At 38.0% G+C, this 27,694-nt stretch overlaps 1 long non-coding RNA gene across 1 annotated transcript; it reads left to right on the top strand.

The window, feature by feature from the left end:
• Positions 1 to 27,286, top strand: LOC137470966 (uncharacterized). The gene is made up of 3 exons (XR_010997329.1): positions 1 to 265; positions 22,129 to 22,199; positions 26,681 to 27,286. It is a non-coding gene; the product is annotated as an uncharacterized lncRNA (long non-coding RNA).
• Positions 27,287 to 27,694: the final 408 nt, after the last annotated feature.

The raw sequence follows: 27,694 nt of genomic DNA, 5'->3' as shown, positions 1-27,694 counted from the left end.
TCATTTCACAGAAAGAATGATCTGACCTAATGTATTTTCAACAGAACTATGTTGAGTGCTACTTCAGTCATGCAGTAGTTTGATTATTCATTCCATGATTTTTCTTTTTTAATAGGAGTTGCTGCTAAACTGATGCTTAGGTAATTTCCAAGCAACACTTTTAATCTTTCCCCTATGCTTCTATACTTGTCCTTGCTCAGCCCTGAAGTTCCTTGAGATGGTTCCAAGGAGGATCACAAAAGAAGAACTGCAGTAGAGTTACAAGGTAGGACTAAATCTCTTTTTTAGAAGGAAAGTTGTGCTGAAGTACTTATGCTGAGGTACTTTCAAGGCTGAGATGCTTACTAGGCTCATACTAATACTTGCAGAACTGGGAGAGAGTTTTGTCTCTGGGTAAACAAGTACTTTTGCTTCCTTCAGCAGTTACTCATATGGTTGCCTGCTGATATCATCCATCTTGGCTTAGCTAGCATCTGTCACTACTGAGAGCCAAACCCTTGTCTATGCTTGGGGCATGCAGCTTAGTTATCTGAGAATAGAAACATTTTTATGAACAGATTTATATACAGGTACCTGGGTAAAATCTAACATAGGATCAAATTAGATGATTTAATGCTATTTTAATAGCTTCCAGCTATTAAATATTATGAAGTTTAAGAGTAATATAGCTAAGAAAATTTCTTCAGATTTTCTGTTTTGTTTCATTTCCTGCACTACCAAGTATGCTCATTTTGATCATTTTACTCAAAGTTTATATTAATGCACAGTTCTGAGTTTTGTGGGAGACATCCATATTTCACAGAATAAAAACAAACATTTCTTTGCAACCCCTGATATGAAGCCACATACTGGCAAATTATAGTTGTGGGTTGCTGATTTAGAAATTCTTTTTATACATTTCATTGACACAAGATCCATGTTAGAAGCAAATAATAATTTGGGTCAAATTCTGCTGGTTCAAGTAAATAGAGAGACTTTCTTGCTTGCTTTACAGAATTAGTCTTTTACATATTAACTTCTTAAAAAGCATGGATTTTTACATAAAGCTCAATCACAGAGTCTTAATTGTAATATTAAATGCTATTACTTCTCTTATGCAAAAAAAAAAAAAGCCTGAATGCTGAGATATTTTCAAGGTGCTGAATACTATTTTCATTTTTACTAATTCATAGACTGTCTAAAAAATGCTGGGAAAAGAACTCCAAAAGTATGCTTTGCCTTCTTGCAACCACTGCACTGCAGTTCCACAAAGCCCTTTTTGTGGAGTAAGAGAGTTGTCCCCATCTCTTAGAGGCACCTGGAAAAGGAAAATTTTCAAGATTGCATACATAAAAATGGAAAAATGTATTGAATTTTGTATGTTTTAATGAATTAGCTGCTGACCCAGAATGGCTAATGATAAGATACTCCAATTTCACCGTCCTCTTTGCTCTTATTAAAAAAAAAAACCAAACAAACCAAATCTATACTCAAAATATAACCATGTTTCTTAGACAGAGGAGTACTAAATTGTCCCCTAGTATGCACCATTGTTCCAGTGACCCACACATGCTGTGGAATGTCATAGTCTTTTAAGTAATTTGCAGCTGAGAGAATTTGCTTGCTTTAGTCTTAAGTTTCTCTCTGTTGATAACTGATAAAAATAGTCTTTTCAGATAAAAACAGACTTTTCAGTTAATGCACTGCTTATTTTTTTTAGTAACTCAGAGATATAAAATTATATCAAAAATAAGGGGAGGGGGGTATTGTTCACTGGAAAACCTTGCTCTTTTAAACTTCGCTTTAGTTGTATCTTTACATATTTATCTCTTTTCAGTTAAAAGACTTTAAAGAATTTCTTGTTTTCTTATGTTTTTCTGCCTGTTTTACTCAGCTGTGATATAGGGCACCTTGAATGACAGAAGCATGGATATCTTGAGCCCTCGTGTCAGATTGGTTTTATTGGTAATACATTTAGTCAGACATTTCGTCAGCTTTGTGCTCAATCATACAAATCTCATGCTGGTCCAAGACCAGAGCGGGAAAAGAGTTTAACCTGCTTTTATTTTTACTGCTGACTGTCACAATGTTTTAATGAATTGCTGGGTTTCAGCTGAAACTGTGGTTGCTGTTCCCATGTCTTCCCAAGATGCCTGAAAGAGCATCCTTAGCTCCAGGCCAGGCTTATCCTGGTCATCTCTGTGGTATTTACAGTGTATCAGGAGGCAGGCCATGCTTGCTCCTTACCACTTTGAGACCTGGATTGGTCTCAAATCCGGAAAGGGATAAGTGAAAGAGCCCATCTGCCTGAGGGAGTTGTTTTTTTCTTAACCTGTGACTGATAGAATGATTTTCTTCATCTTTCTTTTTTGTCCTGGTATAGAAGATGAAATGTTCTACATGATAACTTAGAGAAAGTAGAGGTGAGATAGAGAAGAGTAGAATGAACTTGGGGGCAAGTTTGGTTTGGGTTCATATACTTGACAAGTACAGAAAAACAAACTCTTGTTACAAAAACTAAAATTTTTTTCTTGCTGAGGTCATATTTGAAATAAGACTAGCTGTGATTACGATACAGCTAGTAAAGGTGTGCCTTACCTCCACCATATTTCATTCATGATCACACGTAGTTGTTAGAAAAAGCCAATAGAAATATTATGCAATTATGCAACAGCTCAAATAGCTTAAACAGCTCAAGTGTGTACAACTTAGAAAAATTATGTAGTGAAATGAACTTGTGTGTGCAAATTCTAAAAATTTACCTGTCATGCTCAGTTTTCACAGAAAAGCCAGTATAACCATGTGTTTCTTTGTTGATAACTGAAGTATTAAACCTCTCTAGAACAATCCAGCAACAGGCTGCTCTTTAGGGAACAAACTATATTTCATTTGCAGGGAAGTTGAAATTTTTCTCTATTAAAATAACTGCTAAGATTAAAGATTACAGGAAAAATACAAGGGTGTATTTACACTCAGGTGGGTTTTCTTACTATTTCTTCCATTAGTAGTTCTTACTCAAGAAAGCTGTGCCTGGGAGTGCAGTTTTTTCAAGAACTGAGTCACAATTTCTATAACGGCAAAAATATTCCACTAGTTTCAGGTCTTGGTTCTGCCAACTAACCAGAGAAGAGACACTCTAAACAGAGCATCCAAGGGGCACTATGTGTATTTTTGTAATTTTTCTTTATGTTTTTTCTCCAAATGTAGTAATGTATTCCTTATAATATAATCTTTGTAATGTATTGAAATAAATTTATTCTTAATTTTCTCTCACATTTTCTGGTCTCTGGTTTGATTGCATGGTCAGAAATAATAGATTTCCCAAGGGTGACGCCCATCAGCAAGTCCTGACTCCTCTTAGAGCATCATGCCATTATAGAGGTTGAGAAGTCTTAAAGAATCTGGTGGAAACATCTCAATTGAACTGAAATGACTTGGTTACTGCTGGCAACTTGGGTGCAAATTTGGAGAAAGAAGCTTCTTAATGTGTATGGGTAAATGTCTACCTCTAGGGAGAGAGAGTCTGATATTCTGGGATTTTTTTCGATTGTCCTGTTCATATCTGCATAAGACTTACACTTTAATGAGCAGACATACATCTTCCAGAGAAAAGAAGCTGAGGAAAAGTGGATTTTCAAAAAAATAAAAGGTTTTTTTTTCTCCTGTAATGTTGGACCACTTCTACTGTCCATAAATACTCAGATATGCTCTCTCACTTTTCCTTGTGAAGGATGATATTGTGGAGACTGTAAAACATAAACTTTCTTCAAGAAACAGAAAATGAGTGATTTTTTTTTTCTGAAAAGAGAAATCAGAGTATTCATGTAGGTTTCTCTGAGGCTAGGAAAGGTCTAGAAGTGAGCCAAGTGGGTGTTTTAATTATGTGAAAATTGTTTATGAGAACCTCAGGACCTCCCTGAGGAGTGAAAAAATCCAAAAATGAACTAACAGGAGGAAGAGTAATTTGTAGTTAGTCCTGGTTTTGATGTTCACATGGCACCCCTATAACATCTCCTTACTAAAGATGTCCTTCAGAGTAGTGAGAGGACATTTTGGTAGTTGTAGTTCACTCGTCTCATATGAGGATCACACAAAGGCTTTTAACTCTGTCCCTTTCAGCCGTTTTGCCATAGCCTTGCCTTTCACATTTGGTGCATAATAATACGCACATGGGGAAGTAAACTGAATTCACAAAAATCCATAAAGAACCAATTTTCTTTTGGAGCAAGGAGAATGCTAAGCCATCATTTCTTCTGTTTCTGTTCAAAATTGCTAGAGTTTTTAACAGAAACTGAATACAATACACTTACATTTATTTTTTGTAGAGTGGTGCTGTCATCTTGGATTCTCTACACATTTCTTTTCTCAAGGGAATGAAACCGGATTTTTTTTTTTTTTTTACTTTATGACAATTTTGTTCAGCTCTATCCACTACTAAAATAGATGGTGGAAAAAAACCCAACTGACCAACCAACCAATCAAACAAAAACAGCAAACAAAACAAACCCGCAAACCACCCAAACATACAAAAAAACCAACAAAAAACTCAGTCCCCTCCCCAAAAAAACCAAATCCAAAAGTGAGCTAATACTTCTCTTAAAGCAAATAAATTTTATCTGACTGCTATATTCTTAATGGAAGCAAAAAAACCATAAAAGTAATGATCCTTTTCAAAAGAAGTAGTAAATGGTCAAAGTTAAGAAAACAATATTGTTGCTCTTGTGTACCTAGAGTTCTGTATGAGCAGTAATTTAAAAAGACAATGTATTTTTGTTTAAAAAAGCAATTTATTTCCAACTTCTATGTGTGGCAGTCAAGCAAAAAGGATTGTCACCTTTTTAAAATTTTAAAACATTGTTTCATATGCATCCAGCTTTTGTTTAAATGCCAACCCTTCTCCTCAAGTGCTGCATTATTGTTTTCTGAACAAAAGTGTGTTATCAAGTTCCTGAATAAATTTTTGTCCTGTTTCCTTGTGATTATCATATTAATTTCCACTTATTACTTTCAAAATGCACTTAATGGAAAAGTTGAATAAAAGTTTAAGTGACACCTTCTTCTTGTCTTACGACAGACATCTATACTGTACCATAGAGAGAAATTAGCAGGTATTATATAAGGTGATGAAAGCTGTCCGATTTTCCTGGTTTTTTCTCTGGGTTTAGGTTTGTTTTGAGTCCTTTCTTTGCTGGGGCAAACCAAGGAATACTAGCACCTTCAGGAAAACATTGCAGATTTCATGCAGGCATGAAATATTTTCAGCTTAAAAATAGTCATAATAACTTTTTTTCTGCAAATATATAGTATGAAGTGGGACTAGGTCTTCATTGATACTGAAGACTAATGAGCAGTGGTGAATCAATCCAATACTAAGCTGCTTGCTGCAGTTATTTGTTAATTTTTTTTTATCAGTTTTGTCACCTTGAACGTCTTTAAAAATAGGTTACAGGTGTAAATTCATCCATTATTTGATTTTGCAAAAGCTTGGTAAAACAGGTTTATGAAGCTTTCTTCTTATCTCTTTCCTAAGGTGCAATAGTGATGTATTTGCTCCCATGGTCTTCATATTTGGACAGCTTTGCAGTCCTACTGGGTGAAAGAAAAATACCAATTCCCAAGTATTTTATTAAAAGGAAATAGGAAAACTGCTACAGAGGCTTAAACCTTGCACAGCGAAGCAAAGCAAACTCTTACAGCTCTTCTGCCCTACATCCTAAGCATAGCACTCATTTTAGCTATCTACAGCCTGGTGACCACCAGCTACCAAATAATCTACTATGACTCTTTCATTGCTGCTGCTTGCATCAGCACCAAGTTCCTTGCAATTCCCAGAATAAACATAGGTCTTCAATTCTTACTGTCATTAATTCCAAACCTGACCCAATCAGACCTGAATCTTGGCCTCAGCTGCAGGCCCACAACCCATAAACTGTGCCGGATAAACTGTGAGCCAAAGCCCCTTTGCCAGCTCCAGCCTCCTGCCCAGCCTTCCAGGCTCTAGCATAAAGCCTGTCTTTTCAGTCCCCTGCTTCACTGGAAACAATGCCTCCAGCTGCATCCTAAATCTGACTTTCAGAGGAAATTTCATTTAGTGTTTGGGGTTTTTGGTCCTCGAGGAACTGTATACTGAGTTTGGTGAGCAAAATTAGACTAACTCTCCACATTTCCATAATGCAATAGGACTCTCATTTCGAATAGTGCCAGTAAAGCAGAATTATTTCCTACCACCGTAGGTTAGCTGGGGTATATTTGTACTAACTGAACTCCAGTGTTGCCCATTTAAAGTAAATGGAAACAGCAGTGTTGTTAATACTTACCCCATATTTTATGTCTTAAGTTAACCAGTTGCTTCTCTGCAAAATTTCATTCTCAAATTTGACAAGCAGGTGCTAAATTTTAGCTATGTACACCTAGAATTAGATTTTATACCTTGAAGCTATACAGCTCATGGGAAGAATAACTGGTGCAGAAGAAAAATTGAAGGTCATCCTTTATGCCCACTGGTACTTGCAAATAGTTTCAGAACTGCAAGATTAGAAATGTCTTTCTAGCTGTAGTTATTATACAATTGCACCTAGGAACTGAAAAATAAACAGGTACAGTAGTACTTGAATAGTGATTTTTAATTATTAGTAGTTATTATTCTCAATGATTTTGGGGAGGAAATTGAAAGTATCAAGTATTTTGCTTCATATTTTTTCTTCTTCAGAAAAGCTGTTTTGCTCCATTCTTAGGATCTCAGATAGGAAGAGTAACTTTAAAACTATTTACTAAGGTTGCTTTTTTTTAAAAAAAAAGAAAAGTTTTTGTCATCTTCTAAGTACTGCTATGTGCAGTTACAGTTTCACTAGGTGAAAGGAAAAGCTAGTCATTAATATTTTGTAATGTGCTTTAATAACCACATACAGTAGCAATATCAAATGATTTTTTATAGTACTGATGTTAATATTCTGACTTACTGAGAAACTTTACAGCCCACAAAATAAGAAAACATGGCAGGTTCTACTGAAGTCTCATGGTGCTGGGTTATTCAATTAATGTTGCTCTTAACATACTGACCTTTATCAGCACAAATATGTCAAGACACACATAATTTGCTTCTTGACAAAATCATCCTAATAGGTTAATGGTGTGATGCATTACAAGACTTCCATTTTCAAGTTTTACAGTGAATTCTTTCAGGTGTATACAAATTACAAGGGGACTGTGTGCCATCTGACAGCTCCAGGCAGGAAGGAGAATCAGCCAGAGCCAGTCCAGATCACCTAGCAGAGCCAGAGCTTAGATGAGGCTCCTGAACCAATGGTCAGGGGATGTGTGAGAAGTCCCCAGATGTGGCCAATCACAGCTATTAGGCCCTCTCTGAGCACTTAGGGTGCTGGCAAAAGCGTCATCTCCTTCTCCTGAGCCAAAGCTCTGTGTTAGCAAAAGTGTTTACAACAGTTCAGTTGTGTGCAATATTGCCCCAAGAATCTCCTTGAACTCAACAAGCAGCTCATAGGTAAATACCTTTTGCACACTCAGAATTTGAGAAACCTCAAAGGTTTTCACTTTATATGATGGTGACATTGGAGATGTAGAATGGGCCTTCACAGAGCTTCTTCCTTCCTACATTCTGCTATACAATGAGCCCATAAAAGGAGTGATTCCAAGCACTGCATCCCCGTGCACTTCTGAGCTCAGTACGTGCAAACAGTGTCCAGACCTCTTGGGCTCACTCCCTGTGACTATGGAAATATTTGTTTGTTGTTGAAAACAACAGCTGAAGTTTACTTTAGCCCTTTGTGTTCTAAAATATCTGCTCTTGTTCCTACCTACATCAAATAAATAGTTGTATTTTCTTTTGAAATGGCTTTTGAGCTAACTAGTGCAAGATGGCAAACCTAATTTAAATTCCATGAAAAATTTCAAGATTTGGAAATATTTTTCATCCCACATTGGGAGAGAATGTCACACAAGATGGCACTCATTTGTGAAGAACTAAAATCCCCATATATTTTGCTTTGGAGAAAGTATGTCAGAATGTTGGATGCTTAAATTCAAGTTTTTAAATCTTTAGTGGCAATAAACATAGATGGATAGCAGATCCTCACTGCTTCTGTTGTCTGGGACAACCCCCCTGTTTTAAGAAAGTAAGTTTTTTTTTTGTTTTTTTTTTGTAAATTGAAATTCCAGTTTATTCTGAATTCTACAATAAATCTGAGATGATGCCGTAGCAATGGTTTTATCTGTCCTGGGCAATTCATGACTCCAGATGTGCCTCCTGATAGTATACAAAGAATATCAGTTCAGTCTCATCACACAGATTTTTAGTTCCATGTAAACTAGACAAGGCAATGCCCACCTGTAAAGTCAGAGGGCTGAAAGTATGATAATGGTGAATCATTGCTCCTCATTTTTCTGGACCTTGTCTCATTGTTTCTGAATTCTGCTGTATACAATGAACCACAATGTCTCTGATATATGTACAGATTCTATCAATAGCAATGAGAACTGCACATTCCCCAGTCAAACACTGTTTCTCTTTCACTGTCTTTTCATAACCTTTCACATGGCATAATTTAGTTCATTTTAGGCCTTCCTTTATTATTAAATGTTCAGTTTATTATTCTACCTAATTTTAAACAAGACTCTTCTTCTGTTTAAGGTATTTTTTCCACCTTATCATATGTGAGAGTCTATTTGGCATTCTGGATTAGAAATCTTTTTCTTCCACTATTTTCTCCATCTCATAGTAGTTTATTACAATCTAAGAGTTTTGACATTTATTTTACTTTATGAGCAGAGCTTTGAAATGTTGAGTTTTATTTTGTTTTGACCCTTTTGCCTGGAGAATTACGTGAGCACTGTAAAAAGATACAAGAAAAATATTTGGTCACATTTTTACCCTATCACTTCTGATGATATCAGTCTTAGCCTAAACAGGGTGTCAGTATTTTTAGCCAAATTCTACCCATCATTGTGCAGGCAACCTTTTCATTGCAATGGGAGAAGTACATGCATATTGAAAGGACATGGCAAAACCTTATATATAAAACTTTTCTTTTATAACATAGTTTCTTTTTCGGATGGCTGAGATAATTTTTAAGTCTGAAGAAAGGAAAAAGTAACATTTTAAGAAACTTACTGTCTTTAAGAAAGTTTTCTTTTGCATAATATGATAATTATTAAGGATTAGAATATCTGGATCCTTACACTCTCCACCAAAAGTATCTTAGGAATTTAAGAGTGACACACCTGAGGTGCTAACAATACCATATAGGCTCTTTAAAACCAACTGCTGATGGAAAGTAGAAAATAGGAATCTGTCATAAACATTAAGTGATGTCTTTTACAGAAATCCTATCAGGTTTTGGATATAACAAGGGCAGCTGAAGCCATGAGCTAATTGAGACCTGTTCAGAGGGTGTTCAAGCAGTTTCATGGTCTCATTAGCAGAGGCTCTTGGTGTAGGACCTTGGTGAGGTGCAGAAGATTTCTTCACCAAGATTTCTTCTTCCAAAGGGCTATACAGCATTGGAGTAGGCTGCCCAGGGAAGTGATTCTCCATCCCCAGAGGTATTTAAGAGACCTGTAGATTAGGTGCTTAGGGACATGGTTAGTGGTGGAGTTGGCAGTGTTGGGTTAATGGTTGGGCTTGATGATTTCAGAGGTCCTTTCCAAACCAAGGATTCTATTCATGTGGTGGGTTTCCAGTTGCTGTGGATGTGTGTGTAGTGATGGCCTCCACAACTGATCAATGCTTTAGAGTTGGTTTGCCAAGCTTGCTTTGCAAGAAGGGACACAACCAATGAGTTTGTGAACAGTTTTGTCATGGAGAGACAGTTGCCTGTGCTTGGCTTCCAGCTGCTGTGAAGGCAGTGCAGAGGGGGAGATTGAGTTCATCAGCACACTGCTGTCAGGATGTCTAGCCTCATGAGGAGATGTCCCACATTGGAGCCGGGCTAATTCTGTAACAGCAAGGTTCTTTTGGGAACACAGTAACAAGGAGCTGCAAATAGGGACCTGGCATTCAGAGTGGCAATTCATGGGATTGGGAACATGCCGTGGAGCTGGGGTACTTCTTGGGCTCTTCCAATGCTTGCAGCTTGGTGAGCTGCTTTGGACTTCGCTCCTAGATCTTCTGGGGTGTTTTTTTTCTGTTGTCCTCAGTTTCAGACTCTACTGCTGGGAAAGACTGATCTTGGTTAAAGATTCAAGTGCCCATTGAGCTCATGTTAGCAGTCCCAGAGCACAGGTCCCAGGGCACAGCTCTCAGAAGCAGCACTTTGCTCAGAAAGGCACATAGAAGGGGGCTAGAAATCTGCAGAAGGCCATGTGGGACTCATCAGCTGTGTTGCACCACAGGGCACAGGTCCCACCACCAAATAGAGTAACTACCCCTGGTGATGCCTCAGAGTTTAGCTTTTATATTTTTCAGATTCTGTACTGCTTTAGTGTATGGTTCTGAGCTTCATATTAGGGGATATTAAGCTCTCTTCACAAAGTAGGTAGACAAAACAATTCCTTCTCTAGCTGGGGACCAAGGACAACTATCCAAATTTCAGGCCCAAGAGCATAAACAATGTAGACTGAAGAGAGAAAAACAAGAAGGATGGGACTTCATAAGCTAAAGCTATAACTGGACAATTAACTCCAATATGCTAATGGACCAGAACTTAAAAAAGTGTGAGACCTCATGACCAGTCATCTATTTTGTGACCATTTTGGGTTCATCTTGGGTGTAGCCCTGGCTGGGCTCTTGTACTGCCCAAGGTGTATCCACTGAGGCCTTTAATAAATACCTACTTTATTCTTTAACTCCATCTAGCCTCTGTTCTAGGTCAGCCTTCACAAGGCATCACTGACACAGCAGAAGCCTCTATTTGTGTCACAGCTCCAGTGGGAGAATAAAGCTTTACAGATCTCTGACTGCAGAGCACAGCTGGTGTGTCTCCCCAAGGCTGCAGTAGGAGAAAAGTGTCCTTGCCTGCCCAATGTGTGTACTAAATGGGGAAATATTTTGCCAAGACAGGGAGCTGTGGGAGCAAGGGGACAAACTGCACAGCAGCAGGGAGAATAAATGGCATCATCATAGACATCCTGCAGATGCAATGTCCTGAACCTGTAACTTCCCAGAGGGATGGCAGCCAGAGACCACAGTCAGTTGTGGGAGTCAAGTAGAAAGCCCCAGCCTGGGAAAGACAGGAGTCTGGTGACTCCTGGTGAGGGGAGGGTGGCTGACCTGCATTTGCAGGGCTGGTTCAGTGTGCTGGTAGCAGGCAAAGTTAGAGACAGCCATCCCTGGGGCAGAAACACAGCCTCCTGCTGAGCCATGCATTAGCACCAAGGGGAAGCCATGACTGACAGTAACATGGGACTCACCTCTAGAGGTACAGAAGGCTCAATATGTTTATCCAACTTGTTGTCTAAGAAGTCCGGTGCTTGCTGGGAACTCAGTTCCCAAAGAAACTGCTAAGGCTTGTCTGACCCATGTGTTATTTCTCTTGCTGCTTAAGTACATTGGCAGCACTAATACATCTGGAGCAGGAACCTTGAACATATCAGGAGTGAGTGGACAGCTGTGGGAATGAGGGCCAAAGTTATGGAGACGTAGGTGATGTTATGTGAGCCCTGCCAGTGCAGAAGAAAGGCTTGGAGGGGAGGGTGGATTCCAAGGGTCAATGTCTGGTTGCGCATGTGATTTCATTGACAGGAATTTGGATTTTATGACCATAAGACCTACTTTGGACAGTAGGAACTACTAGACAGAGATGGTCAAAGCAAAAAAGGCCATGGGAATGTTGTCAGACAGCAAGCTGCACATGAGCCAGCAGCATGCCCTGGCAGTAAAGAAAAACAACAGCTTCCTTTGCTATGCTAACAGGATCAAGAGAAGTAACTAGCCTTCTTTGCTCAGTACCCATGAGATCTCTAGTCATGAAGGCTATGTCCAGTTTCAGGCACCTCCATTTTAGGAAAGACATTAATAAACTTGAGCAAGTTCAGCAGAAGGCAACCCAGATGGTCAGGAGGGTAAAGTACTTGCTTTGCAGAGAAGCTAAAGGAGCTGGGCGTGTTCATTCTGCAAGAGAGAAAGCTTTGGGGAACTCTTGCTCTTGCCACGATCAAATTATTATGGAAAAGCAGACAGATCCTTTCACAGTGCTGCATGGTGGAGGACCAAAGAGAGAAGGTATAAACTGAAGCAAGAGAGATTCAGAATGGATATAAGGAAAAACTTTTTTACCATGAGGACAATCAAACACTGGAATAATTTGCCCAGTGGGGCTATCTCTTCTCCATGGTCTGAATAGATAAAGCCCTGAGAAATCTTGTCTGACCTTACAGCTGATCCTGCTTTGAGCAGAAGATTGGAGAAGAAATCTCCTGAAGTCCATTCCAGCCTGGGTTATCTTGTCGTAATATGAATATGCTATGAGCCAATGGAAATTAAAAATAATGACCCAGTAAACTCACTGATGAACCCCAGAGTATTTACACATTGTACCTTAGCTTTCCCTTAACATCTTGTTGCAGAGTTGACAGAAAAATAAGGTGTTGGCTGTTCAGATTCAGCCTGGAGGCTTGGCTTTAACAGCAGGGAAGGGGAATTGGCTCTGAATTGTTGGATTATGCACAGTAATAGTTGAAAAGTGCATATGTCTTCCAATTTACCAAGTCTGCTAGGCTTCCATCAGGGATGAGAGAGGGATGGGTAAAAGGGCTAGCATTTTAAATAGCCTGTTGTAGCTACATCAGTATTTCTCTCCTAGAAAACCTTCATTCTGTGTACAGGAAACTAGTTTAAATGAATTTAAATTGAGAAATACATATGGCTTGAAAAATAGTGGTGGAGAGCAGCATACTCTGCATCATTCATGACTTTTATAAAGGTGCCAGGGAGACAACTGCGATAACTTACATGAATGTATTCATTAAATTAAGAATTTGGGTAAAAATATGTATGTGTTTACACAGAAATATTAATATGCCTTATTTATATTATCATGCCAAGTGGTGCATTCAAATAAACATAAGCAAGTAAAGGCACTTGTACAGTCTCTAAAACTTGATCAGTTGATTTGAAAGCACTTTGCTAAGAATTAAAAATATTACGCTTTGTTTAATTTGTAGGGAAATAGTGGCACACTGAAGTGATTTGTTGAAGGTGTCTTGGCACAAGATTTTCTGAGCCTCAAACCTGTGTTCTGTTAATCTGTAAGGAGAAAGCAGATTGAGTCTTTGACCTGAAATGGTCACCATGCCAGTAATTGGATATTGTAATGCATTAAATTGTGTTTTTATTCAGTGATACTGGCACCAGTTAAATATGGAAGTTAAGCAATAACTGCATTACAGCATTTGACACTGCCTTAAAATGAGTTATCCATTCATCTGATGAGTGTCATACTGACCTGTTTACATATTTCTCACAAAACTATTCTCTCTGATTTGCAACAGCTTAAAACCATGAAATTTTGGAGAAAATATCCCAAAGGATGCCAAGTCTTTGACAGGCCATTTAGCAAAATGGTAGTTTCCTTTATATTCTCACTCTCTCAGCTACAGTCATACTGTCCCTGTACACAAGGCTAGACATTTCCAGTGGGAGAATTTTTTGCTTGATATGGCATGTCCACAAGCTCTCCCCCCCTTTCAACTCTTTGGAATGAAGCAGGGATAGTCAATCTTTTTTACTGTCCTCCATGTTTTTTATTCTGGATGCTTAAATCTGTGACATTCATTGTTTTGGGCGAAAATATTTTAGTTCCCTTCAATCAAATTCTCTTTGTAGTGTTATTCTCAGGGGTCTCTTCTGAACAATATCAAATATTCATTTTTATGGACAGTCCATGTACCAAAGTGGGTTTTCACCTCTCATCAGAGCAGCTTTCACTGGTGACAAGCAGTGACTTTCTCAGGCCAAGAATGGCTTTCCCCTACATTGCTGCAGCTATCTCTGTCATGGTGTAGAGAAGCTCCACAGTAGCTTCTCTATCACATTATGTAACTGTACTAACTCTGCCTCACCCATTCTTACCATGTCAATTACATAAAACAAGGGGTGTGAAAAACTAACTTATATGGCTCAAACAACATTATGTACACTGCAATTTACACTTGTTTATTTCAAAAGCAGTTACTTGTCTATATATAAAAAAAAAGCAGAACATATACACCTTTTCCCTACAATTATTATTTCCCAATGCTGAAATGTTTGAAGAAATAAAATGTAAATATTACAGCCAAATTTTAATTTTCTTATGTTCTCAGCTAGAGAGGATTGTTGGACTAAAGGACTGACTTAGCTTCTTATTTTCCAACTTTGCTACATCAAAGTAAGCGACTAATAGCCAGAATTGCAATAAGCAGATAGTCAAACCTCTGAACTAAACAGAATTAATTTAAGCTGTCAGTAGAGCACCAAAGAGGACACATCCTTCTGTGTATCTTATTCAACTAGTATACACTTAAACAAATCGGAAAAAAATATTGTAAAGCTAGAAAGACACTAAAGGCTTGTGCTTTTGACATAGTTTTTCAGTTGTCATTACAGGCAGGGCATGTTGATTTTCTATTTAATCGTGGGTTCAGTTTGAAGCTTTGGTTTCAGATTTCCCCCTTGGTCACTTAGTTAAGTTCCTATGAAGACCAGCAGCAGGGTGTTCACATAGTAAATATTTTTGCAAAACCTCCTTTCCAAATTTCTCTGACTGTCTTAGTGGCATACTTTGGGGTCCTTCTGCTATTTTTAAGGAAGCCTGAAAGGATTGAATTTGGGAACCACAAAAGCTCTCTGGGATGGCTGAATCAAAAGGGACTTGAAAATACGGGGAAGGCAAAACTCCTGACTTACTGTAGTGGTGAAGAGCAGAAGGGCCCCCAAAGGAAGTAGCTCCCATGTGGATGAGGTGACAGTGCTCTTTGGTGCACAAATCCACTGGATACCACTGCTCATCCCTTATTTTTTCTTCTTCCCATCCTCCCTGTGCTGGAGTTGGGCATCCAGGGAGTTCTGCTATCTTCAGCACAGTCTTCATACACTAAACCATGGCCAAATTACTCCTTATTGTTCCTCATTGTTCTTCCCTCCTATGCTGGAGCCAGCAGGACCAGAATTCCTTAAAGCCCAAAGTCTGTGGCACAGCCCTGAAACCACAGACCTATTCCAGCTAAATATCTGGCTTATTCCTACTCACCAGATCCTCAGTGTGCCTCTTCCAGCTGGTGTGGCAGATTTCACCAACTCTGTTAACACATCACAATACTTCTGGATACTCCCAGTTCCAGAACAGTGGAGTGCTGATAAAGAGGAAGATGAGGAGATATTTATAAAGGCTATTGAATGAAATCAAAACTCCTTTGCGTCTCTCAACTATGTTTTAACAGGGACGACTAATAAAGACTCAATGAAAACTGTCTCTAGTATTTGCTGTTGTATTATACTTCTGAAAGAGTAAATAATAACAAGTCTGTACAGAATCTGCTATTTACTTCAAAATGCAGGTCAAACTCAGCAAACCAAGCTGCCATGTGATAAATTTCTCTTTGACACCATATGTTCCAGCTCCTCTTGAAAGAAGTATCTATCAAAAGTGATGACTGTAGGTTAATACCTTGTCAGTCAGGATGCAGTATGATGCTTTGTGTCAACACACAGGAGAGGGGGAGAAAGGAGAAGTTCCTCAGGATGAGAATGGGCATTGTGTGCTTGGACAGATAGGGAGGTCAGCTTTTTCACTTCATAGGGGCAATACTGCACATCCCTCCAGGAGGTTATACTCACTACTAAATGAGTTATTCCTGCATTGTAGAATATTTTGAGAAGTGTAGAGCTGCTTTAGCATCTCTTGTGATATTCACTTCCATTTTCTGTGCAGGCAGCAGCATTATTTCTGTATGCATTCTGCTGTAGTGAACCATATGCTTCTGAAAATTGCTCTAGACTATACAGATTAGGAAGTGCTTTTCCCTGGATTGTTCCTGGACCCATTGTTTAAAAATTGGATTATTGTTCTTTGCAAGTCTTTTTGCTTTGGTGGGTCTTCCTGGATTCACTTGGTAGTCTCTAGAACAGCAGCTCCTCAATCTAAAATATGGTATATTATCAGTATAACCAAGGGGATAATCCTTCTGCTTCACTCAGAAATTCAAGATTTCAAAATCTGACTTCATCTCACATTGAGAAAAGGCCAGGTATTTTAAAATTTTCAGAATGAAAAAAGAGAAGTAAAACATATTGGTCAAAAGATTTTAACTGTAGTATTTGTACTGGAAGTAATTTTAATATCTTAAATTTGATCACATTTGTAATTTTTAAACAGAAAACCCATGTTTTATATAAAGGAACATGCTTGTGAAATATTTTGAGGCGCTTGGAGCTGCTGTTTCTTATGGGAAGTTTGCATAAAGCAAACATGGGTTTGAAAACATTTTATCTTATGAAATATGTCTGTTAAGTTGTATTCTCTTTCTTTGTTCGCTAGACCTTCTATGAATGATCAGAAAAATAGAAAGAATTGTGAGGCTTTTTTCTGGAAGCTTGAAAAGAAAATGTGAAGCAGAGCCTCACCTGAAGTAAAAGCTTTATTGAAGTCTGCCCTCAGAATTCCAGTAGTGCCTGATAAGTGTTTTAAACTTTGTGCATCTGGAATAGCAGGAAGGCATCATTCCTGCAGCGTTCAGTTAAATAGGCATTTTAATTAGGCAGTTCTGTATGTGTGAACATGTGCCATCTAATCATGGGCACAAAGCTTAAAGTGTAGCTTTGACTTCTGTATGGGCAGCCTATGTGGTTCAAGCAGAGCATCTAAGTTATATTGGGGTCAATATTGCAGATGGTCAGAAGTTTAAGCTTAAATATTCAGGATTTACTTTTTTAAATTTCCAATGAGGTAATTAAAGCCACAGCTAAAATATTATTTTACATCTCAAAATAAGAAATTTCCCTGCACAACACAGTAAGTTTGCAATGGCTCAAGGTGCCTCTACTAAAAACTTAGAGGAAATGAAGACATATAAGGTATTTTGATTCCTAGAAATACAGACCCTTTAAAAAAAATATATATAATACTTTTGGTAGCCCTAAAAATATGTAGTATGCACTTTCTAAGTGCTACGTTTTCCTATTATCTGAATTTAAAGCTGCTTTGCATCAAACCTAGAGTTCACCTCTCCTGGCTGCCTGCAGTAACTTCTTAGTAGGGTTGTGTGTGGTGTGTGTGCTTAAGAAAACAACATTAGGCTGTGCTATCTGATCTTAGCATGCTGTACTGTTGTGGTGAATTTCTTAATGCACCAGGGTGTCCATCAGGCCCCAGATACAACCACAAAGCCAAGCCAGTGACGCAAATCAGCAGCTGATATAAACAAGTTGACACAAACCAGAAACTAAGCTAGCAGTAAACCTCCGGAGATGCTTCTTTCTTCCCTTCTCTTTTTTTTCCCCACTGTTTTTTCTGAGCGCTTTTTTTAGTGAAGCGAAACATTTCTCAGCAACTGAAATCCTTTTGCATTTGTCTCCAGCCTCACAACTAACCTAAATTTGGCCCTGTAATGTGCAAGTTTATGAGAAAGAATGTGATGCAGCCTGCTTGTAATTAGTTTATAGACAGACTGTGTGTCCTAAACTTAGTATGTTTGATGATTTTTTAAAGCACCCCAATGATATCTTTTCTAATTTGTATGCCACTTAGTAATTCATAAGAATACTCACAGAAGAGACCACAGTGCTTTATTTAAGTCCTGTAAATTTTTCTTCATCTCCTTACTGTAAGTTATTAAGAGTGTAAAATCCCATTCTTTATAGTTAGAAATATCTTTCTCAGTTTCTTTCTTTCTTTCCAAACTATATCCTTTTTTTAAGGTTATATTTAGCACTTTATTGTTACTGTTTACTTCTCACTCCTAAGCACAAGCATCATCTCATCTGAATTTACACCAGGCATGCTTTGCCACTGTATTTACTGCAGCTATGTGTTAGTAGGATTATGTGTGAATTCAGCTTTGAGTAGCAGAAGTGCTTTTGTTCCTCGACGTACCTTGTTCTGCTTTCCTCCTCCAACCAGGCAAGTAGGGTCTTCCAGTCCAGGTACAGGTTTGTCTGTGTAACTGCATCTGCAGCCAGGCTCTGCAGCTGCAGTGTTGCAAACCCCTTACCTGGTGGACACAGCCAAGCTGGCAGGAACACAGGAGAACGTGGCCAGAACTATCCACCTCCTCTCTTTTCCCAGAATAATTACTGTTTATTCTGCTGTGTGTTTTTATGAAGTCATTCAGCCATCTGATTCCGTATCAATAAATCATTATTAGATGTGATTATAAAACTATTTTCCACCATTCTGTGACTTGTACTAAGCTAATTTCCTCCTGGAAAGCTATAGTTTTATTCTACACATGTTTTTCTGAACGTGCAACACTCTGAACTTATTTTATTCATCTTAAAAGTTTTGGTTTCTCTTAAAGAGTATGGGACAAACAAAACAGAAGATCCCGATCCTAAAGTCTGACACTATTTAAAGTCATGGCAGCATGATATGTATCAGAATTTCCCAATTTATTTCTGACTGACACTCTTGCTTTAAATGGCATCAGTTTAATTGATTGGCCTTTGTTTGCAAACTAGAATAATTGTATTTACAAACCTTAAAGACTGTACATATATTAAATAAGTAGCATTGATTACCAAAAAATTCTTTTCATGAATGAAAATTATGTCTGTTAACTTATAAGTTGCAGTGGAAAATAATGCTTGTCTCCTGCTAGGGAAATGCATATATGACCTTGCTAATGTCATCATGCTACAGATCTGTTCCTATTAAAGGGATAATAAATAGGATATAAAAAGTCTGGTTCTTAGAGCTTCTGTATCATGTATCCAGGCCTGCTGGAAAATATAAGAAAAGTTGTCAGTCAGGCCTCCTGGAAATGAATGCCTTCTTTTTCATAGTCCAGATAATACTGTAACAGGAAATTGCTTCCATGTGTGGCACACACATGTTAGGAAAAGCAGGACATTTTTTGTATCTATTAATAGAGAGATGTCATCTACTGGATATTACAATTTACTGAAGAGTTCCCAAGGTTAGTTTGGAAATGCTGGCTGTTGTTGCAATTATGACCTTTTGCAAAATTGCTTTTAATGCTTTCCCATAAAATTTAGACTTCTGAGAGAAAGTGAATTGATATATAAAATATAAGGAAACAGCAGTTCATATGTCTTTTTTCTTATGACTCGTATCCATTAAATAAAATACAGATAATAGTGCCTGCATTTTTTTCTCGTCTGTTATTATTGTCCCTTGATCACAATGTAATACAGAAAATGATGATAATTAGATATCTTTAGAGGGAAAAGTGAAGATTGATTTTTTTTTCTTTCCCATCCAACTTTTATGGGTTTATTATCAATTTAAAAAAGATCCCCAACAACAACAACAACAACAACAAAAAGACAAGAAACTGAAACTTCAAGCCATTGTCATTAGTTCTGATCAGCTTTGGAAAAGGGTTGAAGGGGCTAAAATTTAGGTCTACAGATTATGTATTTAAATTCCAAAATCTACTCTTTTCTGCTTAAGCACCTATTTTGCCTACTGCTTAGTTCATTGTGGTATTTGTAATACACAGTATAGTACCATCTATTTATTGAAAAAAATAATAACATTATCCTCGCTGTGTTGTTGCTTTTAGCTCTGGATTTTACATTTTATCTGTTCTAAGAAGTGCTCTTGCCATTTCGGGGGAACTGCTTCTTGTGAATCAAGAATGTTTTCATGTGTGTGTACTCAGAGGATGTGCAGGATCATCCAGCTTCTGTCTCTCAGATGCAGATGGGAGGACATTGAAACTGTGGCTGGGTATTAGCATCGTCAGACTAGAGCTGGTGTCTGCCGAGGCAGACTAAGAGGAGTGGCCAAATCATGTCCTTAAATAAAGGACTGAGAGGGACTGTCGTCTTGAGCTGCAGTTGTTGCAGTTCAGCTCTGTGACCATGTCACTTCACTGGGGCAATAAGAGCGGCAGAGCAGTTCTCCTAGACAAAGTTCTCACCGAGCAGCCCCAGCACAATCTGCATTAATGGGTGCTGGTAGCCCTGCAATGTGGGTGGTCAGCCCCATTCTTCATGGTCCTCATCTCCACCTCTTGCAGCTAAAGGAGAGGTTGTGTTGCACTGGACTAACAGTGGTGGCAGGATGGGGTATGGAGCTGAGGGCAGGTACCCTGCTTCCTCTATGCTCAGTTCTGTCTACAGTGGTGAAAAAGCTTGAATTGTCCTGACTTACAACAATGAGGTAGCCACATCCTTCATGAAGTCAGTCTTCTCCAGAAGCTCTGCTGAGGACAGTGGTTTGAATTTGGAAATGCCCCAGAAAGGAAGACAAAGAAATGATGGTCTAATGCAGAGTCTTAAAAACTGAACTGCTGGCAAGCTCCAGTGGATGGGTGGAGGGGCAGCTAAAAACTTTCATCTGGCCGTCTTTTGACAGTTGTCCTCAGCACAGCATGTTTGGTCATTAAGGACAGCACACCTCCAAATGCAGTACTCAAGTCAGCAGAGGTACAGCAGGATGCCAGCTACTCCCTGTGTGAGCTGGCCGAGCCAAAAGGCCACCTGCAAGCAGCTGTGTGAGTAGGTGGATGGGCTGCAGAGGGTGCTGTGCTCAGGGCCATAACTGCAGAAACCTGTCACACCCTGTGTTGACTTGTCCACGGAAACTCTCAGGCAGGAAGCTTAGGAAAGGCAGAAAAGCAGAGATAATATTTTTATTATAATAGGGACTCTATGGAGTCAGCCAGGAAAGAGGAAAATATGCTGCATGGAAGGCAGATCCCATGATACGGAGGAGAAACTCTTGGCAGTATTAGGGATGGGTTTGGACTGGATTGCTTGTCTCCCAAGACTCCTATGATCTCACCTGAAAAAATGCCCAATATCAATCTAAAAGCCATCTAGAAAAAGGAAGCACATGCACATAATGGCTCAGCCTCCCATGTTCTTGCAGGATGAATCCTAACAGCAGAGTCCCCAGAGGCTAACGGAGGACATGTATCCTGTCAGCCCTTGCCTGGAAGTCTGGCCTGGGGGACATGCAGAAAATCTAAGTACAGGAAATATTCTAGAGCAGGCAGGGGGAAGCCAGACTGCAGTTCCACAGCCTGCAGGGATGAGGGGAATATTGACAGTATGATGGCCTAATGTGACTGTGTCTAATACAGTCTGAACAGTCTGCAGCTGAAAGGACCTTATCAGCACTGCCTGACAGGATTTGTTACAGGCTGGGATATGCACTAATGCCACCGTCTTGCACCAGGGACATTATTCAGACGACAAATGATGCTGTTAAAATTGCAATCTGTAACAGTGTTATAAAAAGGTCTTTAGAGTTGTATTTTTGCGCAGGACTTGTATAAAGTGACATAAAAAAGTTACATTGTAAAATTCTGCATGCTTCTGGAGTGGAAACAATGTCAAATATGAACATGAACAGGAGGAAAAGGAAGGAAATGGACCACTAGGAGAGTACAGAATAGAGAAAGGTGCTGTGTAGACGCTTAGAGAAAGTGGAACATTTCCAAAGTCTAATTTGGAAGCAACCATCCGGATTCTATGTTTTTCTAAATCTGGTCAATAATATCTGAAGCAGTGGACCTTTAAAACCCTGAGGCAGAAGTGTTCAGAAGCTTTTTTGTAATCTATGCTAACTTGTACTCCTTAGTATTTCTGGGGAATACAAATTGTCATAGAACATGTTGTACTAATGTGTCTTGTTCTAAAAACCAAGCTAAAAACTAAATGCAGTGAAATTAAAATCATTAAATAATGACTGATTGAAATTTAGCATGTAAACTCATTAGATTTAAGTCATTTTAGATAAAAGTGGTAAGTGAGATAGTTACATATTTGTATATCTTCTCTCAGAATATAAACCCCAGGGTATACTAATGGCATTTTAAGGTAGTACATTTAAAATAAATTAAAAAAGAGTAACAGATTTGAAATTTACTATGTAGAATGGATTTCCACAAGGCAGAGTAGTCTAGAATTAATAAGGATTCACAATAGTAGAAATTAAAAATACAAAAAACATTCTAAATGAGATTTAGAAAGTTAAGAAGATAACCAAGTTTTGCACTTTTCTATAATCTTTTATTCTGAATCTGCAGCATATCAGCTGAGTGCTACTGCAAATAGAATAGTAATCACAGCTTCTACTCTGACCACCTCTTCTGATTTGGTAAGTAGGTTCCTATGTTCTGTGTTCTTACTCCAAAACCTCTTTAGGACTGAAAAACTTAGTATCAAAGTATTTGAACATCTCTCACGATTACAAAGCTCTTGAGAATTTTAGGAGCTTCCTTTAAAAATATATTGATCTGGTAGTGCTGTCCATCTTGAGTGGTTCTTTCAGTGGGATGAGCATAGCAGTTTTGCCTCTACTTGCTGCTTCACTGAAGCTCTCCATAGACTGTGTTAGCTTCTTTTGTCAGTGACTAAGCCCAGCTTAGTCTTTTTCTCAAAGACACATAATTCTCTTAAGACCTAGTCTAGCTGCTTTCGTGAGAGTTTTCATCTTCATGATTTAAAGTCATAGAAGATGGTTTTACTAAGCTATCCATACAAAATCCAGTCTCTAGTATGGGTGCCATCAAGAAGCCATGGGAAGATGCAGCTCTGTAGGAGAATAGCAAAGTTATCTATAGGATTACATAGGTAGGAAACCTGTAGGGTTGTTTTTTGGTTAGGATTTTTTGTTTTGGTTTGGTTTTTTTTTTTTTTTTAATGCCAGTCTATCATTGTATTTTAAAAAAAATATTTTTTTTAAAAATTATGGGTAAGAGTAATCAGCTTACTGGAGCCACTCTGGAGTTTTAAAAGAGCTCAGGTATTAAAACAGTGAACTAAGAACTGTGTGTAACATGCCACTTGTAGCAGTTACCCTGTCTGAGGAGGTTAAGGAGGAAAATATGACAACACACTTTAGAAGTCCTTGAGTGCTCTGGCAACTTACAGACTCTGTCTTCATTACCAGCATTACCAGCCAAATCTTTATAAATAATAATAATGAACAGAACTAATACCCAACACCAAAACCCTTTTGTAGAGGGAAGTCACTCCTGCTCATGCATTGAGCTTCTTAGAAAGAATCAAGAGCAGGTAATGGTGGTGGCCTAATGAATCAAGCATACTTGTATTTAAAAATAAGTGTTCACAAAGTCCTTCACAATGGTTTGTGAAAAGGCAAAAGTTCTGCAAAATAGATCCTTTCAAGCATAATGGTCAAAATACGAGTAAGTTTTCATGGTGTTGAGAGATTTCCATTGGAGTCTCACAAGAGTATGTGCTGGAAAACTGTCCAGCTATTCATAAGGAGACCCAAAAAAACAGAGGAACAAGGATATGAAGAAATTTTCCAATAATCAAATATCATTCAGGATGGCCAGAACTAGGGCTAGTTGCCAGAGGACTTTGTGATCCTTAGCAGTGGGTAAAAAGATTACTCTTGAGTCTTAATATCTGTAATGTACGAGGGTGGGGGGAAACCTCAATTATGTTTGCAAAGCAATCAATTGTAAGTGAGCATACTTTGAAGGAAAGACTCCTTGGACTCCTTGGGCAGGCCTCTAAAAACATCAGCTCACATATTAGTAGCCAAAGCCAAGAAAAGAATGAGGAAAGAGCAGAGAACAAAATAAACAGAGTCATTACACACTAAATAAATCAAGGATATGCTCACATCTTGAACATTACTTGCAGTCACAGTTACTGCATTTCAGAAAGTGGATGTTAGGATATAAAGTACAAAATTAAGGGATATGAAGCATGGTAAGGAGCGTGGAACACAGGGAGTTAATAGGTTAGGAGAGATCCCTCTGGTGTGGAAAAAGACCAGAGGTGAGTTGAGAGGAAAAAGCATAACAAAATCACAGAGAAGGCGCGTAAGGAATCGTGCACTTTGTAACACAGGAACTCTGAAAGCAAAACAAAGGAAGCACTCTTTCACACAATGCATAGTTCAGTTGTTGGATTCATCGCCACAAGATTCTGAGGCCAAAAATATGATTGTTTTCAAAATGAAATTTAAGATATATATTGCCAGTAAACATAATGACCCAAATATGCCTTCTGTCTCAGAAGGTCCCTTACTAGATTGCCAAAATCCTTTCTAGAGAAAGGATCACTCTGTTTGTCTTTTTTATATGCTAAGCAACTGTTGTTGGCTGTTGCCAGCATTACTTTTGGCACCAGCGTAGCCACTCTGCTCATGAATTCTCTTGTTGTTAATTGAAGTTGAATACCTTTCGAGTTTTGAAACTTTTAATCAAGGATTTGAAAACCGGAATTCACAGAGGCCAGGGTTTCGTATACTTAATGGTAAAATTTGAAGGATTTTGCTTATCAGAAAAGGTATGAAAAGACACCTCTGAAAAATCTAGTCCCTTGAAGCTATTGCAAAGTAAAGATGTGAACCCCTGTTTTAAAATGTTTATTTTTATTTATTTGTTAAAGCACATTTTCAATATCTGTATTATACATACCTGGAATTATTTGTATTATCTGTATTATACAATACCTGTATTGTATAATTATCTGTATTATACAATACCTGGAAATATTTCCATTCAATGTTAACAATTAAGACTTGTTGTAGCCATGTCAGATAAATAGTATTGTTTCCATACACATTTATGAATGTCTTCAAATGATAAACCTCCTGAATTCTGCTAGGATTTTTTGCATCCCACAATTTCAAAAAGTTTTCAGGCTCAGCTGGGTTTGTGCAATAATCCCCATTTGAGCTGGGGATCTGCAGAGAACAGGAACTCTCATGAGACTGCTGGTATTTCCTGTTTCTCATCAGAGCAGAAATACAGTAGCAGAGGAAGACCTCTTCTCTTAGCACTATATTTGAGCTTCTGCCTGAATCTAGGAAGTGCCATAGTGCATAAAACTGAAAGAAAACAAACAAGCAAATTTAGTGTAACCTTTTCAAACCCCAGAAAACATTCCTCTGTGGCTTTTGTTTGGACAGCAGTGGTTCACCCCTCCCTACACTTTTGTTTAGAATTAAGAACTAATGTGCCTGAAGTTTATGTTTCTGAAATTAACTATGTGCTTTTTGTATATATGTTGGCCATAAAACTCTGACAAGTATTTTATGTACTTCTATTGACAGAAGTATTGTACAGTGGCACTCAACAAACTAACCATAGTGTAAAACTATTTTGTATGACTAAAAATATTTGTCTGTAGATATCACCTAATAAGTTATGCATTAAATTAAAATAGGGTGTAATTGATTTTCATGATAGCTGTCTAGCCATGTTTTTATAAAATGTGCAGGTATGGATATAAATTGATATATACTTAGATTTTAAACCCAGAAGGTCAAACATCAATTTCAGGCAGTTCAAGAGTAGACAAGTTTGAACAAGCACAGAAGGTTTCTGTTGACATAAAGGATTATAGTATCACAGAATGACTAAATTAAATTTGAGTTCTTCCAGAACATATGCATTTTACATTGCAATGATTTTTAAAATTCATTAAAATAATTGTAAAATTCTGGGGCTTTTTATAGTTGTTTCTTTTAATGGTATGTTTGTGTGTATAGATTATATATTTATAATAAAATGCAATAAAAGATAACTTTTTCTAGAAAAAATAATGCTGAGGGGTAGGTTGTTTTGTCTTTTTATATTTCAAATGTATTCCAGCTGCATCAGGCTTCAGTTGTTATTTTCACCTTGCCGACCATGTGATTTTGCTGTGGTGAATATGTGCGTAAGTGAGGTTTTTCTTGTGGGTTTCCTGCAGATACTGGGGAGCTACAGATTGTACAAAGGTAGCAAGACAGTTTATTATTCCGGATGTTAAGAGATGTAAAAGGTTTCTGAAATTTAAACAAAAAAAATATTCTTCTTTTGGTATATTAGAGGAAAACCTACTGTGAGAGCCCAAAATACAGCACCTAATTATCCTATCTGTGGTGTGTTGCTATGCTTTAAAGCAATTTCCTGTGAAAAAATCAGTAACAGAAGCAAATTTGTACTGCTACTGCTAAGTTGAGACATTTTTGAAACTTTACTCAATATCTTTTCTTTAAAAAAACATAAATCATATATACATCGTCAGATTCTTAATTTTCTTTTTCACTAGTTTTACAAGATTGGGAAAAAATTCCTCTTACATTTAATATTGGAAAGACTTAAATTTGGGTGAAACATATTGTTCTAAATCAAAATTCAGATAGCAAAAGTTTGCTATATTGGGCAGTTACTTTTGTTTGCCTTGATGATGAAACTTCTTTGGCTTGAAGAAGGTAATTCAAGTCAGTAATTACAGGAAATGACAAGGGAATCTAGAGACGATGAAGGTTCTTCACCATCTGGAGGTGGGCCCTCCCATGCTTTTAGCTGCTTCTTAGTTGAATTCAGAATTTGCACCGGGCAAAGTCAGATCCATCTGTTACTTTATCATTTTCCAATCCATTTCTCTTGGTGAATTCAGAACACTGAATTGGCATCATGTCTCCCTCTGCAGTGTTTCTGGCAATGGAGTGCACCAAAACAAAATTCTAAACCTGCATCAGTTTAAGAATGTGATTGCCTAAAATCAAGAGGCAGGTATCTGAAACTGGCAAAGTGGTCAGAAAGTTAGAAAAAGAATTGCTGAGATTAGACAGCTTTTTGAATGTCTCCCTTTTCTGGAGCCCAGATATTATCTGCTCTGGGCTTTCAGAAGGATCTCCTGCTCCTCTGCAGGTCCCCTCTCTGAGCAGAATGCAACTTTGCTACCACATTTGGAGAGACCTCAGTGCTTCAGGAGAGTTTCATGAATGCTTTGAGAATACTGGCCAGACTGGTCACCTCACATATTTTTGCAGAAATAGATGTCTTCTGGATCCTGAAATTGATCTAGGCATCAAATTATCCAGTTCATTGTGACTCAGAAAAATCATATCATCCTCAGAAGAATGCAGAGGATTCTAAGGAAAAGTATGAAGAGTGGAGAGTGCCTGGGTTTGAGAATCAGTTTTAAATACATAATCACCATCTAAATCCTAAATCCATGCTAGGGACCTAAGTTGTTTGTTGCATCTGACCCACAAAGCCATTTTTACTTGCTACTTTGATTTCTTTTTTCTTCAGTCTGTTCTGCTATATGTCTGTTTCTTCCATTTATGATGGATTACTGCAAGGACTTAAAAAATCCTCAGATCTGCATGTATGTGCACTCGTGTTAAATCGTTGTATGCTCCTGCAGAACTTCTTTACACTGGATTGTATGGATTTTATTTCACCAGCTCAAATTTATTAGATAGAATACAAACAATAATGCTGTAGCTGAAACTGCTTGATCAACACATCATAGTGTACTGCTGGACAGTACTTTTAGTGATTTTAAGATGGCTTCATTTCTTGCAATATTACAGGAATATGAGACCTTTAGAGGGGGAATTCCCTGCAGGTTAGAGCCATATGAAATCATAACCTAATCAAACTACTCTTTAAAATTCTCTTTAAGTTTTCTCATGTGACTCCAGATGCTCAAAACCAGATAATATGTTGCTGTTTATCTGGCAATCTTTTGTAGGCTTTTAGCTCTAAACTCAGCAGTGCTGCCTTTGGTATCTTCTTTAAAGGGCACTATATAACCTCTTCTAGCAAAGTGTCTCAATTGTAGCACAGAAGGAAGATGCAACAGGTAGGCCATATGCATGGCCTATCT

The sequence above is a fragment of the Anomalospiza imberbis genome, chromosome 3, assembly GCF_031753505.1.
Source record: "Anomalospiza imberbis isolate Cuckoo-Finch-1a 21T00152 chromosome 3, ASM3175350v1, whole genome shotgun sequence".
Classification (NCBI taxonomy): Eukaryota; Metazoa; Chordata; class Aves; order Passeriformes; family Viduidae; genus Anomalospiza; species Anomalospiza imberbis.
Note: the sequence above shows the minus strand (reverse complement) of the source record. Positions and strands in the feature narration are given on the sequence as shown.